Source organism: Phaethon lepturus, unplaced genomic scaffold, assembly GCF_000687285.1.
Source record: "Phaethon lepturus isolate BGI_N335 unplaced genomic scaffold, ASM68728v1 scaffold11193, whole genome shotgun sequence".
NCBI lineage: Eukaryota > Metazoa > Chordata > Aves > Phaethontiformes > Phaethontidae > Phaethon > Phaethon lepturus.
In genome coordinates, this window is record NW_010529741.1 from 12229 (window position 1) to 28890 (window position 16662).

Genomic DNA, 16662 nt, shown 5'->3' on the forward strand with positions numbered 1-16662 from the left:
AAAAGGGAGAAATGTTTTGTCTTCCATTCAAATCCTAGCAAGGGCAGAAAAAGAACCATGTTGACAGGCCTCTCACAGAGACTATTCCTTCTGTCCATCACTTTCTCCTCCCTATTTAACATTGTCAAGGAAGGCAGGTTTTTGGCACATGTTTTCCATTTGGACTGATTTAAGTCTCCTTTAATCCGCCACAAAACAATTCTCTGTATAAAGGAAGGCAAATAGAAAAACTTGCTCTGCAAGTCATCTGTGTGAGGTAGAGGGAGGGTTGCAGGGTAAGGTTGAATTGCTTTGGTTATGCCAGCTTTCCAGAAGAAAATGATTCCTTTGTGTAGTTTTTGTTGTAAGTCTCCTCCATCCCATGAACAGGGCTGAACTATGAAAATTCTTGGGTTTGATGTAGGAAAGTCTTTTGCACAATGAGGGTTGTAGTCACAAAAGTACCTTCTTTCCTGCAGTAGCAATGTAAGGGGGCACAGGACCCATGGAGCAAGCCTGGGAGAGAACGTGTGGAGGCTTGTTCAATTTAATTTAAAGCCACAGAAATTAAGGTACCCCAGTCAAGCATGTAATTGAATATACTTGGTCTTCTACTGTCTTTATTGTAGCTCAGTTGAAGGGAATTTATAACAGGAGATACCCAGCCTGAACTGTCCTTGCCAGCTTCTGTGTTTGATATATTATCAGCAGGGAAGTAATACTTCCTCTCCCTCAATACGTATTCAGAATCATAAATTTGGCACAAGTGATTCCCTATTACTGCTGCTCATGTGCATGCTTACAGGTGCATTAAACCTTTATCTTGGTGCGTGGCAGAGGCTCCCTTTGGTTGTTAAGGACTCCTCCAAACACAATCAACAATATGAAGCAGACAGCCTAATGGACTCCTTTGACAGAGCCTAGGCATAATCAGCTTTCCATTCCTGTAGTTGCAGGTCTTGAGATGGCTCGTAGAGATTCTGCAGAGCTATGGACTATTTTCCATTGGATGCACTCAAATCATGTATGTGTATCTCAGTTTAGGCTCTCTCCACCACTTGGTGAGAATTGCTTTAGTATTGACTAGGAATCTTGGAGTCGCCTTTCCAATTTTCAAGACAAAAATGCAAACTTTTGAAAATGCAAATAAAGTATTGTCTATGCTCTCAGAAATGGATAACATAGTGAGGAATAGTTATAAAAGATGTGTGGAAGAAATGTCAGAAACGGATTTTGCTAATGTATTCTCTCTAAGATCAAATTTAGACATAGCCTCACTTCTGCCTGTGTTCAGCTGGCTGCAGCCAGGCTTGCTCGTCTCAGCTGAGTTTGTTAAAGAGCCCTTCCTTGTGAAGCCTGCTAGTGTTTTGTGACCCTTTGGTTCTTCCAAGGCTCCCACTCAGATATGACTTAATTACTCCAACTATACTGCCTCTTATCTATTCCGAGGATGACTTTTTGAAGATCAATCCTCTGAATGCCAGGCTACCTTCCCTCTTTAAAAATGCCAGCACTGTTTTCACGGGTCACCACCTGGTCTGGCTGATGAACAGCTCTTTGTGATTAGCGAGGAATCTCCCTCTCAATCAGGATTGTGTTAAACTGATGAAAGGCAAATTGCTATCACTAGTCTTCTCGGTCTGGTATTTGTATGGACTGTGAGTATGTGACTGCTGTGTTTCTTGAAAATCCTGTGGCAGACAGTTGTGGCCCTCTTGAATTCAGTAGAAGCAGCAGATACAGAGGAAGACCTGGCTAGTGCAGGGCCCTGTTAGCCTTCTGTTGTTGATAAAGCTGTTGTGCAATGGGAAGGCAGCTTGCTGGAGGGCATAGTATCAACGAAATCTTTGGTGAGTGTCTTTATCTCTGTATCTTATACACACAGCAAGTAAGGCTTTCTTGTTTTCTTCTTTTAAAACACAACAAGCCTTTTGGAAAGCTAGTTGCTCTGTCCTTTCTTGGAAAGGAAGGCAGAGCCCCTGAACCAGCAGTGTTTGCTTGTCCTGCGCCAAGCAGAACACATGGATAAAAACTTTAAGAGCTCTCCTCCTTTGCTATGTTCTTTAGCCTCTCCTGCTTGGGCTAGGACAGCCTCCTGGTGGAAGTGTTCAGCTTTGTTAGCCATGTCAGCCCTTTGATTCTCTGATCACCTGAGATCTACAGGACTGTGTATTACCAATTTGCATGGGTCACACAGAAAGTACATGGGGAGAGATGCTTTTCCGCCTTAGAGCTTGTGGGTTAGCATCCAAAAATACGCTGAAGTCTCTGGAAAGGACTGTGCAGTAGGTAACCTGTGAAAATGCAGGGATAAAGAGGAGGACTGATGGGGGGAAGTCCCTCTTTATAGCTGGATGATGAGTTGCATAGAGCTGTTACCTCTCTTGGTGGGGAAATACATTTGACAAGCAGAGATATGAAGCCAACCATGGCTGGGTGATCTTGCCTTGAAGTGGCTTCTATGATCTGGACACTCATCTCCTTGGCCTTTGCAGTGGCAGGACAAATAGGTAAATTTTTGCCTGCTCTGCTGAAGTAAGGTTAACTCTGCACCAGAAGCCATGCTGAGCCTCAAAATGAATCCTGGCTAGAAGGAAACAGTTTGTGAGCTTATGCAGTGCCCCAGACCCTGCTTCAGCTGGAAGGCTTTGCTCTGTGACTGAAGAGGGCAGTGGGCTGAGCCCCACAACAGAAGCCAGGACTGCCTGATGTACGAGGCTGTCCTGGTACACCGGAGGAGGTTAGCCTGCCTGCTCAGCACATCAGCAAAATCTCACTGCCCAGATAGGCAGAGTTTGCATCTTTCTGCTCTCCTGCATTGTCTGCAGGATTGCATCATTGCCCAGTCCACTCCCATCATTTGATCAGATAAAGGTGACCAAGAGACTCCACTAACCTTTGGAAGCATTCAGTGATGGAGATCTTGGGGCGGTGACACCGCAGGGGCATGCAGCTGGGGAGCCACCTCTCCCATGGCTGAGGGAGAGGGGATCTCCCTGCATGGGAGGGGAGCCCCTCCGCCCATAAGTGCCTGGGTGCAGCCTCCCTCCCTGCCTTCAGGCCTCTCTGCATGGACTGACTTATTCTTTTGGAAGCATCTGGCATGGCCTCCCTTCACATAATTACCTAGCGATCCTGTGCTTTGCTCCTACAGCTGGCACAGGCCTGCCAAGTTCTGCTGAGATCCTCCCCGAGCAGGATTTCCTTGTGCTTAGCATGCACCAGAATGTGTAGCATTATTAAGCTTCTGTTATTTGGTGCTTTTTTGGGGATCTCCCATCTGCTCCCCCCACCTTTAGCCATTCCTACATGCCTGACTCCCTGTCTTCACCAAGAAGCTCTCATGCATGCATCCCTCTTCCTAAGCACCTTCTGCACTCTGCTCACTTCTCCCTAGCCTTGATCCCACCAAGCAACCTGCAACCAGGTCCCTAAACTTCCCCAGGGCTGGTTCTTTGCTTTGCTCTTCATGCTGCACTGCAATATGGTCCTGTGGGCTCTTCTCCTGGCTGCTGGAGAGGTGCCTGCCTAAGCCCTTTGCTTCTAGTTCTGCCTGCCTTGTGTTTTCTGGGGTGCATGGGAGATGTGAGATGCCTTAGCAGTTCACGTGTGGCTCTCCCCATCTTGATGGCATTTTAGGGGACACCTCTGTGCTTTGAAGCCTCTTGCCAGAAGAATCTACTACAGCCCCTGTGCAGGTGGAACTCCCTCCATTGCACACCTGCAGGCATATCCCATCTCAGCCATTCAGGGACTGACTGGGATCTGTGTTCATAGATGCTCTAGAAGATACAAAACAATGAGGTAAACGATAGAAAGCAATGGAGATCCTGCTGGGCTGTCTGGGCAAGTCTCTCTGCTTAAAAACGTAGGACTGCTTGTTAGGAAGAGATGGTTCATTTATATTCAACAACTTCTTTAAACTCATTAATTGCATTAGTCTTTTTGATGAGTAAAGAGAAGGATGGTTAGATTTAGGGCAAACCTATAAAAATTTTGCGCTGTCCTGGAAGGTTAGGTGACATCCTAACCAGTAACAGACTCAACTGTGTCATTTCTCTGCTTGATGATTATAAATGAGTAGTTAGGGAAGTCTGATTTCAGTTGGCCAGCGGAGGTTTTAACCATGTGTACATCTAGATTAATCACTCTGGAGATTGGGGATTATCAACTATTATGTAATGAGACTTTTTTTTAATTGGAACAGGACTGCAACAGATGCTGTGTTTGCTAAAGAAACCAGACTGTCATGTAATACATCCAGAATGTGTGTCTTGTTTGGCGGAATCAGGCACGTGGATTGCCGTTTTCCTTTGCCTTTACCTCTAGTAAAACCACACTGCTGATCAGACAGATGAATCGTTATAGGTTGGATTTAGTTCTTATTGGGGTCATCAGGTAAGAATCAACGTTGGTTTAGTTCAGTTCCAGTTCAACACAGCTTCAGATCTACTGTGTGAATTCAGTTCTAGCTGAGGAAAAGCTAACCCTATGTAATGTAAGATCTCATGGTAACTTCACCCCTATGTACATCATGACCCTGTAACTTGATAAAGCCCTTGGAGTCAGCAATAACATTGCTCAAATCCATAGCATATATGGGATCCCTTCATTCAGGTACAACACAGGCTTTTTTTCCCCCTAGAATATACCTTTGCTTATCCCCCACATGATGGCATATGTTGTGTGCCAAGCAGAAGGTCAGAGCCAAAATTTTTAGCAATTCCTTTTGCCTTTTAAAACATAAGCACAAAGGTAATTAATTTTCTGTGTGATTAAATGAACCTCCCTGCAGGTCCCGGAGATGGAGTGTTGCATGCTTGCTGAAATGCAGCGTCACTGTCTGGTGCCCAACGGCTGCTGGGTTTTACTCTGGGGTGAGGTCCCGCCTGCAGCCAGGGATTCCTGGAAAAAGCACTTTACAGCCTTTTCAGGAGAGCTGCTCATTGGTATTTCTGCCAATTGGTATTTCGTTACTGCAAACGAATGTCTGTTATGGCAGTTTGTTAATAATGAATAAGGAAGGGATTATCGGGCAGTGCAACAACTCTGGAAGAACCTGCAGTGGGGAGGCTGAAGCTTCCCTCTGGCATATCGTGCACACACTAAGAGCCGTCTCTCATCTCTGACACTCTCCTGGATTGCTCATACCATTAGCTGAAGCTGTGTTTACATTTCTGAAGAGGTTAATTGGCAATTAAACCCTTTCCCTGGGGTATGGCTGTGACTTAGGGGGCATCACTTTTGTTTACCAAGCGAAACAGCCAGGGCTGCTGGGTCTGGAGACCAGCAGAGAGCCCAGGGGCTCCTGCAGGAGAGCTGGCTCGTCCTTCCTACTCATGAGCCAGCTAAGCCAGAGGAAAGGAGCACAGCAGGGCCAGAAAAGGGCTCCTTAGGTTGAAGTTACTGGTTGATCTTGAAGCACATGCTCTCTTTTTCTCCATACTGCAAGCCAGAAGCTTTGTAAACCTTCCTTCCAGCCAAGTCCTCTCCATTTGGCTACTAATAATGGCTGCACACTGACATTCTTCCCCTTAGGGGAGCTCCTGGGTTGTCAAGAAGGTTGGAAGAAAAATAATCAAGGCCAGAGACTTGGCAATCAGCTGTATTTTTTGTCTAGTTCAGACCTCACCTCCTCCCAGACCTGGGCATGTCATCCAGGCTGGAAGTTCCTGGAGTAAAAGTTTCTACTCCACATTCAAGTGTAATGCTTTTTTCTAACCCAGCATTGCCTCTTTGTTAGATCTGTGCAAACATGGCAACTTTACAGTATCTTTAGTGACCATCAAGTGAGGTGGCAGATGTCCCCACAGGCTTATCTGAAATCAGGAAAGGAGTTAAATGAAGGCTTGAGGTGAGACAGAAACTACCCCAGCAGAAGGTCAAGAGACATTTTGAGTCTTGCCAGCTGGTCTGAATCATCAGTGGAAATTTCTGTTGGAACTTTTGACAGAACGATGGATTTTTAGTTAAAGGGGTGAAGAAGAGTGTGTGTGTGTGTTCATCTGTATATGGTTGACTATATGTTTAAGACTGTATATTTGAAGAGTTATTTTCCTTTGCATTTATCAGAAGACTTTAAACAGTAACAGTAGGAATTTTATGCACAGACTCCATTTTCCAGTCAACTCTCCCTTTGAGATTTCCATTCTTTATTGTGATAGAATTAAAGGAAGAATAACAAAATGGTTTATATTAGGGCCTCAGCTTCAATTCTCAAGTACTTAATCTCTCTGGCTAGGATTCAAATCCATGGCTGCAAGTGCTCCATCTTTGCAAAGTGTAACCACTGGACTAGACAGTGTTTAAAGAGTGCAGGTCTTTCAGATCTGGCTTCACAAACCAAGCAGAGGGGTCCTGTCACAGTGCAGCACGTGCCAAACATCCTGCAGTTAATTTTCTACGGAAAATCATTTTCAGTGGTCCTCCTGGCTTGCAACTGCTCCCCTCACTCCCAGCATCTGGCTACCACTTCCACCAACAGCACCCTTGCACCTTGCAAGTCTTGCATTTCGATCTAGTTTTAATAGATATTGCAACAACAGAGGCAAGAGCGCGGCAGGCAGCGCGAGGCTGGGTGCGGCCGGGCTGCTATGTGTGCGTGCTTGCACACGAGTATGCATGTTTATGTGTGGTTATGTGCCCACTGAGATCGGGTAGAAACTGCAGAGAGGCATCATTTTACAGAAGCAAGCAGCTGGAGCAGTAAGGCTATCAGGCCTCTTAAGCACGCCCATTTAAATTTCTGCCTTAGTTAAGCAGATAGAATAGAGCACTGTTTCCCCCTCATTTTCTCCAAGTACAGCTACTTGAATGTGTGTAATTATGTCATAGATTTTTATGCTGCTTAGCTACCAGGTGCAGCAGTCATGCACCAAATGAACATTGCTATGTCCCTTCGGGAGCTTAGCGTCACTGGTGATGCTAAGAAGTTGGTGGTCTCATAAAGCATCGATTGTGATTAGCAGGTAGGACAGGTGGAAACTCAAAAGACCTTCACGTTGATGCAACAACTGATCAGTCCTGGCAAATATTGCACCAGGAGAATCATTCAAGAAAGGATTTTGGTGGGAGGAATGAAGAGCTGAGCAGCAGACCTGGGCCTATAGTAAGGCAGTATCTGGGGATACTTATGTGTTTGTGTTGTCCTTGAAGTTAGAAGAACAACCTACTCACCTTAATGTATGACGTGATAGAAGAAGTGATGGAAGGAGGCCTGCATGCATTGTCTTATGCCTACTGAAAGGAAGGGTCTGGCACTGTGCTGTCCTTTTAAATGGAGGATACCAAGCTCTGTTGCTCCATAACCTCCACCCAGAGTGAGGGTCCTAGGCTACCACCTGCAGTCCCCCTGTGTTGGTGGGACCCCCTGGCATCTGTGCCTGCCTGAGGAGTGCCAGACCTCCAGGCTCCCAGGGCACGCTATCTACCTGTGCCAGAAACCAAGCGCTTCCAGGCTGCTGCTGTCTGCAGAGCAATTCCTCTGGCTCCTGGGTTGCCAAAGGGAGGGGAGTCTTCAGGATTGGAGTGAGAAGGCATCTTGTACATGCTGAAAGCATGGCCCTAGCCCTACCTTGATGAAACACACATTCTGTTTTTCTACCATCCCATCTCTCTGAGTGTTTGCAAGGCTGCCTCGGCCTTTTTGGCACATGCACACTAAGCTGGGGAAGGACTGCAGCATGGGCTGAGCTAGGGCTCAGCTCCCCTCATGGCTGCCTACATATGAGTGCTTGAGCTGCCCTTCTAAGGTATATGAGGAGTTTTATGGTCATATATAACCAGGGTCAAGCAACACACTTTACCTAGGGTGAACTAGAAAGCAGAACTGAGGCACTGGCTTTATAAACTGTTTATAGGTATAATCTGGCAACTATTACTCACTTGCATTTCTGCCAAGTCAGCGCTGGCATGGCACCTCCAGCAGTCTCCAGGTCAAGGCCAGAGGAACACAGACTATCTCCCCTCAAATCACAGGGACCCACAGACTGTAATGCCCACGGCTTCTGGGAAATGGCTGTTGTCTGTGGAGCAGAGCGGTACTAGAAGCCCCCACCTCCACCTGCCTGAGCTTTGCCGCCAAACACCTGGCACCCCAGAAGATGAAACTACGCAGAAGAGAAGCTCCCTTTCCCAGGGCTGCAGAAAGACATTCTTCATTAGGGATAGCACCAGTGTCTTGTGTGTTACCGTCTTCCTTGGTTACATTTCCCTGAAGCCTGACTGGGATTCCCAAGGACCTACGTGGCTCCTCAGCAGCTTTCCAGCTCCAAGAGGTGACATTGGGATTTGTGGCACTCAGAGATCAAGAACTGCCTGCTCTGGGCACCTGCTCTAAAGTGCAAGAAAATATTCAGGAGCAATAGGCTGTGAATTCAATTACTTGACCTTACCTTATGATTGTTCCTTATATTTTTCTCCCCTGCCACCCATTTCCTTCAAGAAAAATCACAGCACTGATTAATGATTGGCTTTGGTTGGATAACACACACCAACAAAAACTGCTGGCTGATCCCAGGCCATGGTTCTGCAGTCAATAGGAGATTTGTGCACAGCCATATCACTCAACAGGATGTGTCTGATTAAGATTAAACATGTAAATACAATTGTATTTTTGATAATTTAGCCAGGACAGACAATGTTGAGTTTAAGCCAGCTTTTATGCCGACTGTGTGGGGACACAGATCTGTACCAACATGAAGCTTGTTGATAAAAAAATAGAATCTATCAACACTTTTTTTTCTGATGAAAGGGGAGGAGTGACTTCTGTTGGATCTCAGCTTTGCTTTGTGTCACTGCGGTGGCGTTTGATCCAGGAGCAGTAAAGCAGAATTTTCTGTATTATTGAGCAGGGAGGTTTTGTGTGCAACCTTGCTTCTTGCACAGAAGCAGTCCTCTGCAGAGCCTCTTACCCAAGGCACTGCTGGCAGGAGAAATCAGCCTCAGACTCCAGGGCAGGACGGCTGTTTCAGAACATCTATTGCCAACAGCCACACATGTGAGGGAGGGCCTAATCCTCTCCCAGGGAGAATCTCAGCCAGTCATCTCAACCCTGCAGTGTGGGGTGGAAAAGGAGGGAAAAGGGGAAAGTACTCCAGGCACAGGGGGCAAGGAATACCAAAGGGAACAGCATTAGGGGCCAAAAATGAGGACTGTCACACAAAGAAAGCAAAGGCTGACTCCTCCTGGAGTGCTTTGCTTAGAGTCTCTGTCAGGCTTCACCAGCTAAAGATGCAGCCAGACATCCTCTCTCTTCTAAATCGTTTTCCCAGCCTTGTGATCAGCCTTTCTGGGAGAGAGAACACACAGGTTCTCCTGGATCTCCCTTGGCATGTCTTCCTTTCTGGGGGTAGCAGGCAACATCCCCACCAGTTGGTATGTTTTCAGATTCCTTGTTTCCTGAGAATTATGCACTGGTCCCCAAGTGTTTGTCTACATACATTACCCACTCATCCATATCAGTGCAACTTGCTGCTTTGGGAACACATCAGCACAAAGCACATGAGGTTAATGCCATAAAGGAGGACTGGAGCCTTCTCAGCTGCTCTGGTAGGTGGATGGGCACAGGATACCTCCAGGAAACTGCATCTAGAGGAATGGCTCAGTTGTTGCGAGTGAAATGTTTATCAGCATACTGTTGAAAGTCCTAAATGAGGTGATAAATCTAATTATTCTTTTAACTTGTTCACAGCCTTCAAGAGCACCAGTTTTGTTGTATGAAAAGGTGCTTCCTAGCCAAAGTGGTCACAGCCACAGGTGTTCTTAGCTGCTCTCTATTTCTGTCTGTTCTTGCTCCAGCTTCCACACTTGTGGAGTATGAAAGACAGTGTGATACCTGCCCCTGCGGGATAGGAGCAAGTCTAAGGCATGAACTCAGCACAGTTTCAGCAGGTGCTCCGGAAGCCACTCCCTACCCCTGGACTTCCAGGTACTAGGCTGGCCGTACCTAGGATTGCATGCAGAAGTGATCCTGTTTGCAGCGCAGCAGAGCATTATGTTCCTAGTAGAGGACCACGCAGTCTGTTTCCATTACATTTCCAGAAGCAGGGTTTTCTCACCAATTAGGGATGCTCTCGCAGATAATTCACAGGTTTGAAAGTTTCTGTTTGTAGGACATACTCAGTAGCACCAATTTTAATATTTTAACAAGTCTCCTTGCCCTTTTCTTGCCCAAATCTCCCCATCTCTGAGTAAATGAACATCCTGTACCAGGAATCTGGGCATTTAGGAGCCAGCGTCATGGTTTAACCCCAGCCAGCAACCAAGCACCACACAGCCGCTTGCTCACTCCCCGCCGGTGGCATGGTGGAGAGAATCGGAAGGGTAAAAGTAAAAAAAATCGTGGGTCGAGATAAAGACAGTTTAATAGGCAAAGCAAAAGCCGCGCGCACAAGCAGAGCAAACCAAGGAATTCATTCACCACTCCCCATGGGCAGGCAGGTGTTCAGCCATCTCCAGGGAAGCAGGGCTCCATCACGCATAACGGTTTCTTGGGAAGACAGACGCCTTAACTCCAAACATCCTCCCTTCTTTCTTCTTCCCTCAGCTTTATATACTGAGCATAATGTCATATGGTATGGAATATCCCTTTGGCCAGCCTGGGTCAGCTGTCCCGGCTGTGTCCCCTCCCAGCTCCCCGAGCCCCACCAGCCTTCTCGCTGGCAGGCCAGAGCATGAGAAGCTGGACAGTCCTTGACTGCTCAGCAACAACTGAAAACATCAGTATATTATCAACAATATTTTCATCCCAAATCCAACACAGAGCCTCATGCTAGCTTCTATGAAGATAATTAACTATCCTGGCTGAAACCAGGACAGCCAGGAAGAGAAAGGCGTTGGCCAAAACCTAGTCATTTAAAGAAGGGAGCTTCTTTGAGAGGAGGCAGCAATCAACACTCAAAGCAAAGCGCATCACTGTTACATACTAGAAATATTTATTTTGTTCCTGAGACTGAAAATGACAGGGAGTGCAGTTTGTAAGAGCTGGATGGCTGCAGAGACAAGTAACAGCTCTGAAGGACACCAGTATGCGTTTCTTTTGGAAATTTTTTAGATAACGTTTAGGTTTTAGTGCCACAGTTTTCATTTCCTAAGGAAAAACATTCAACTCTTAGGCAGGGGTTTTGGTAATCCTTGGATACATGCTTTCAGAACCAGAGCACAAGCAATTCAGGGACACAACCCACAGGAGAAAGCCCAGTGTTATGCGGAGGTGCCTTGTGTCCCTTTCCAGAAATTACACCCTCTGCCCTTGTCTTCACTTCTGTCTAAGGAAGAGGTGCTCCTAGCTGTCTGCCTGCACTGAAGACCCATCACCACTACGCCAGGCTGTTTTCAATGGTGTCTTAATGTTTATACCTGAACTGATATAAAGATGAAGTAAATGGATGGGGCAGGACAGGGTGGAGGCTGCTGTGATGTTAGCTCAGTATGACTGTGATTAGTGCTGGCAGGGGGGATTTTTGAAGGAAGCAAGGCTGTTCTTGTGTTGTCAAAGTACTGCACAGGTAGCTAAGCAGAAGGAATGACACAAACATATTCACAACGCAGCCAATACCAATGACCAAAAATAAACATGTTATTTAGACACATTCCAGAGTGCCAAGCACCATGTCTCCCCAGACATCGACTTGCTTTATTACTTGGCTTAATAAAAGATACTGACTCAGTCCCTGAACCTCCCAGACATGCTCTCTCCCCCAGGCCTGGCTGAGCTGAGAGGAGCTGCTGCGCTCTGCCCTTCGCTGGCAGCTCAGCCCCGCGACACTGAAGCTGATGGAGCAGGGCTGGCCCAGGGCACTGTGGGCAGTGCTGGACATTGGCATCCCACGGGAGGGAGCAGGGCCTGGCAACGCCAGCAGCAAGAAGGGGAAAGGAGCAGAGCTGACAGAGGGAGAGCCCAGCCCTCCTCCTCTGCCTTGTCCTGGTGCCCAAAAACTGGAAGGGGAGGTGTGGGTGCCTACTGCCCGAAGGGGTCAGTCCCTGCTGGTGTCCCTGCCTCTCCGTGTCAGCCACAGGCACTGCTCCTTCCCATTCACCAGCAGCCAGGTTGCTCGTCCAGAGCTGCAGTATGGCCAAAGCAAGCTATTTTGCTACCAACAGTCTCCCACCCAAAGCAACTTCCAACGTTACCAGTATTTTACTGCTGGATTGTGTTGAAATGATTTTGGAGACTTCCTATGCAATTCAGCTGACAAGTGTAAAGATCTGTATGTGAATTCATTATCTTGTCTCCCTTCACTTCTGTTGGGGGGAAACTGATACTTCTAAGGTGTGATTTGGTTTGTGGTGAAGTAGGTCAACTGAAACTGCCTTGGAAGTGCCTCTCTCTCTCCACCAACTATAGTGGGAACCTGGATGACTGCCTCCAATTAAGAAGGCTCCTCTGCAGACTTGGAGGAGTCAATTTAATTGCCCACACACTAGTGCCTAAGACCATTTGAAATCCCCTGGGTTATTCAGTGTGAGCTGGTGCTCCAAAAGGGTAGTTTTGCACAGCTCTTGTATCCTATATGCCACCCCTGTGCTGGTGACTGAGCTACAGTACCTTCAATGTACTATTTGTCTAAGCTGATGCACCAGAATGAAGTCCATATGGTGGACATCTACATCTAAGTACCTACATATAAGCTGGGCATCTCAGCTCTGAAATAGACAGTGGAGATTCAGTGCTCAATCCATTTGCTCTTACAAAGGTGATTTGAAATGCCTAAGGGTATCCAAAGCACCTGCACAGGACGGCCAAATCTGATACAGGAGGTATGAGAGACCCATGTGCTCCTGGAGTGGTCCCTGGAAGCTGAGCAGGATACCCTGTGGCACCTCAAATGACATTACATGCCGATGTGCAAGCAACTAAGGTGAGGCCCCAGGCAATCCAGTCAACCACACCCGGGAGCATTTCAGTGTACACAGAAATAGGCACCTGCATCCAATCAGCTGGGCCAGTCCTTCTGACCTTTTGGCTGTTTGGGAGCTGAGACACCCAACACACATTTAGGTAATAATCATCAGACGTCTAAATTTAGGTGCCTCTGCCTGCAAGTTGCATCCCATCCCTAAAACAAGGTGGCAACCTTTCTGGTGTGATCATTGTGCAGTTTGTACTTGCCCACGTAGACCAGAAATGCTTCTCCACCCTCCTTGGCACAGCACAAGGGTCATGGGCACCATTTCTCAGGCTACCTACCATGAGTCAGCAGCACTTGGTCTCCTAAGTCACTTGGGATGTTGTTTCAAACATAGCCCCACTTATCAGCCTTTTGAAAGTACAGGGTGTGTTTGATGACCGACTCTCAAGGATTTCTCAGGTATTCTGGAAAACATCAGTGTTACTCTTCTTATCCTTTCTTCTTTTTCCCCCCTGCTATAATTTGACACGCTGCCTTCCATGGGGTGTGTGTTTGTGAAAATGTAGGGAAGTAGCTGTCAGTCCATAATGTGCTCTGACAGGATGCAAATAGGCTGGTGGTGACCAGTGACCTTTGAAAGCTTTTTGGAATGTCTTCGTAGACAGGCTGGGTGCCACTGAGCTGGTGCTAACCTCTCCATCACTCCTTCTTTCCTCCTCTCTTTTTTCTTAACTGCTTCCTTCTTGACTGGCTCACTAGACCTGGGACCTACGTGGACCTCAGCACGGCCCACCTCGCAGTGACTGCACTGAGCGTTGCCTTTCACCGATGAGCCACTCATCCCTGCAGGCCCTTGTGTGGTGGTATAGGTGAGTGTGTATCTTGTATGTGTTTTGTGGCAATCTCCACCTGTGATGTTCTAAAGGGATCGGTGCCCAGAAATAAGCCAGGGGCCCTAAAACAAACAAACAGACAAACAACCAACAAACAAGCAAACAAAATCAGCATGCAGATGAGACAACCGCGGACAGTCATACCTCAGCACAGGCACGTACAGCTGCTCCCCCAGTTTTGGGAAGGAGCACAACCTCCACAGCGTGGGAGGGATTTCCAGGTTTAATGGCTGCGTGTAGAGACCAACTGTTTGCTGCGGATAGACCTTGATGTAAATTCCTTAATCAGAATAATAAAATACTCCCATTGAGTAATATTTAAAATAACAGATGATGTCATGAACACGTTGGAGATACCCGAGGCTTTGGATGGGATTGCGCCGATAGGTGTGTCAGGCCAGAGGCACAGTGTAGAACAAGGGGGAATTTGTCATTGCCTTCATTCGTTAACCGTTTGGGCCAGCAGTTTGGACAAAGTGACTCAGCGCTCGTGAGCAGACGGAACTGCGCCTTCGGAGAGCACGGCTGGGCTGAGCGAGACACCGGGAAAGTCAAACTGCCCTGTTCAGGAAAGGAGCCCGTGGCTCTGCCTGGCACAGCTGGAAGGGGTGCGCGGAGCAGACGTGTCCCTGCACACAGGTGCGGCGCCCAGCAGGAGCTCCGAGGAAACCGTCTCTGGAGCTGGGCTTACAGCCACGCTCCCTCCGGGTGCTGTGGGGCCATTTGCATCCCACAGCCTCCTCTTCTTCCACCTGGCAAGCAGCTGTCTGGCAAGAAAGCATGCAAAGAGACGAAACCCGAACGCAGGGGAGGGGACACCCCGCTATTCATAGCCACCGCTCCCACCCACGGGTGCCAGGAGTCAGACAGGGGAGCAGCTTATCAGGCACTTAGCTGAGCAGCATTCAGTCCTGTCCCAGGGCTGGGACAGGCAGCGGCTCCATCCCCACCCCGAACGCAGGGGTGAGTGCCCCGCTGACGTCAGGAGGCCTTACTTCATTTCCTGGCACGGGGACCCTATTTTCATAGCCGTGTCCTGTGGGAGAGGAGAGGCGGTGGAACTGGAATAGGCGTGCTCAGCCACACCTCCCCAGCCCTCCAGCTGTTAAAGCTCCCAAGGAGGGTGAGCGTGGGGCTGCTGCTCGGCCGGGGTTGCAGAGGCGGAGGTGACCGTGTTACTGGTGCACTGGGAACTTGCCTCTTCTAGCCGGATCCTCCCTGCTGCCTTCTCCAGGCAGGACCCAGACAGGTAATTCAAGGCAATGCCCTACAGGATCCGGGGCAGGTCTGCGGCTGGGGCTGGATGGTGTGAAGGACCGTGGCTGTGGGGGGTGGGCGAGCAGGGGCATGGGGTTCCACAGCGAACAGAGAATGCCTCCCACCCTTGACTCTAACATGGGATTGCCAGCTGGAGCTGGGGGAGTTATAGCAGACTTCCCTGGGAAACTGTTTGAAATTTGTGGCTGGGTAGGTGTATTTTATGCACAAGTACCAATGAGAGAGGAGGCTCAGGCTGGAGGGAGAAGCTCAGCACTAAAGCGAGAACCATGATTTGGGGTGAGCAGTGAAGTTGCCACAGCACAGGCTCGCTTGCACAGACTGCAGAGCCCCTTGGAAATCCCAGACACTTCTGTAGGTGCTGGTTGAGCAGACTCAGCTCCTGGGTGGCAACACTCACCCAGGAGACCGGGCAGAGAGTCTTCATGCCTCACAGGACATCCAGCCTGGAAAAAAAGAAAAGGGGCTAAAAATAGGCACTAGTGTCCCAGTTCTCCAAGGTGGCGAGGTTCTTTCCCTCCTATTTGTCCCAAGGGCCATGGCAGCTGACTGTGGCAAGTACCACTTGCAGTAAGCACCACTCAGGACCCAAACCTATGGGTGTGCTCTCTGCTGCCCTGGGGTTTCACGCGGGCTCTCCGGGCCCTCCACCTGCCCTGATGGTGGGACCGGTCAGTATCTGCCAGAGCTGTGAATAGACAAGCTGGTCTGCTCCACAGTAAATGTCTGTGGATAAAATTGTAGCATTTGCTCTCCAGATTTTCAGAAAGGTTCATTACTTATTACTCACAGATGTCCAGATAATTCTCAGCTATTTGTGCAAGAGATTATAAATCCTCAAATTTTTGATAACAATGATCTGTGAAAACTCCTGCATGTGTTATTCACTAATTCCACTCTCCCCACAGGGGTCCAGAGTTCCTGCATATTTGAATAATTTGCATTTTATTGTAGCCAGCTTTTTGAAGAGCTGCACATCTCCTTTTACACAGTGAGGTTAAAAGCTGGAAAAATATTCCAACGTTTATAAGCAGGTCACATTTAGGCATATGGGGGACTGAGAGCAAGTCAGTGATATTTTTCTCCTTCATTCATCCCATGATTAGATCAACTGCCATTTATTGAAAACTCAACCTACACTCCTTAAAATCTGTTGAAAGGGTTTTAGAACCAGCCTCATAACTGCAGTATGTTGTTCTGGAGGGGGAAAATCAAGGCAATGGCATGGCGAGTACAAAAGACTACATTTTGCAAGGTTAACTTTTTTCTTCATATATCAGAAGAGAAAAGCCTTGGTTTTCCAGTGTGGGTCACCATTAAGGCCAGATTCCCCCATGTTTCATCTGATGTTGTATTTAAACTCCTGTTTTGATAGATTTTAGACACCTGAGCCTAACTGAGCAATTTGGTACTAGAAAGCAGTACCTGGCCCCTGGGATCTAAACTCACTCAGTGTCTGCATAATGGGCCACAAAGTGCCCAGCGTCCTCGTGTAGTGGTTTCTCCACATGCTTCAGGCTCCCAAGGAAGTAGGCAACTTAATTCCCCTCGGCGATGGGCAGAGCTCACCTAAACAGCATTCTTATCCCCTGGCGAGACAGGCTTAAACCAGGCTAACTCAGACAGCGCTGAACTCCTCATGACGAGACAGCAGGGATGCG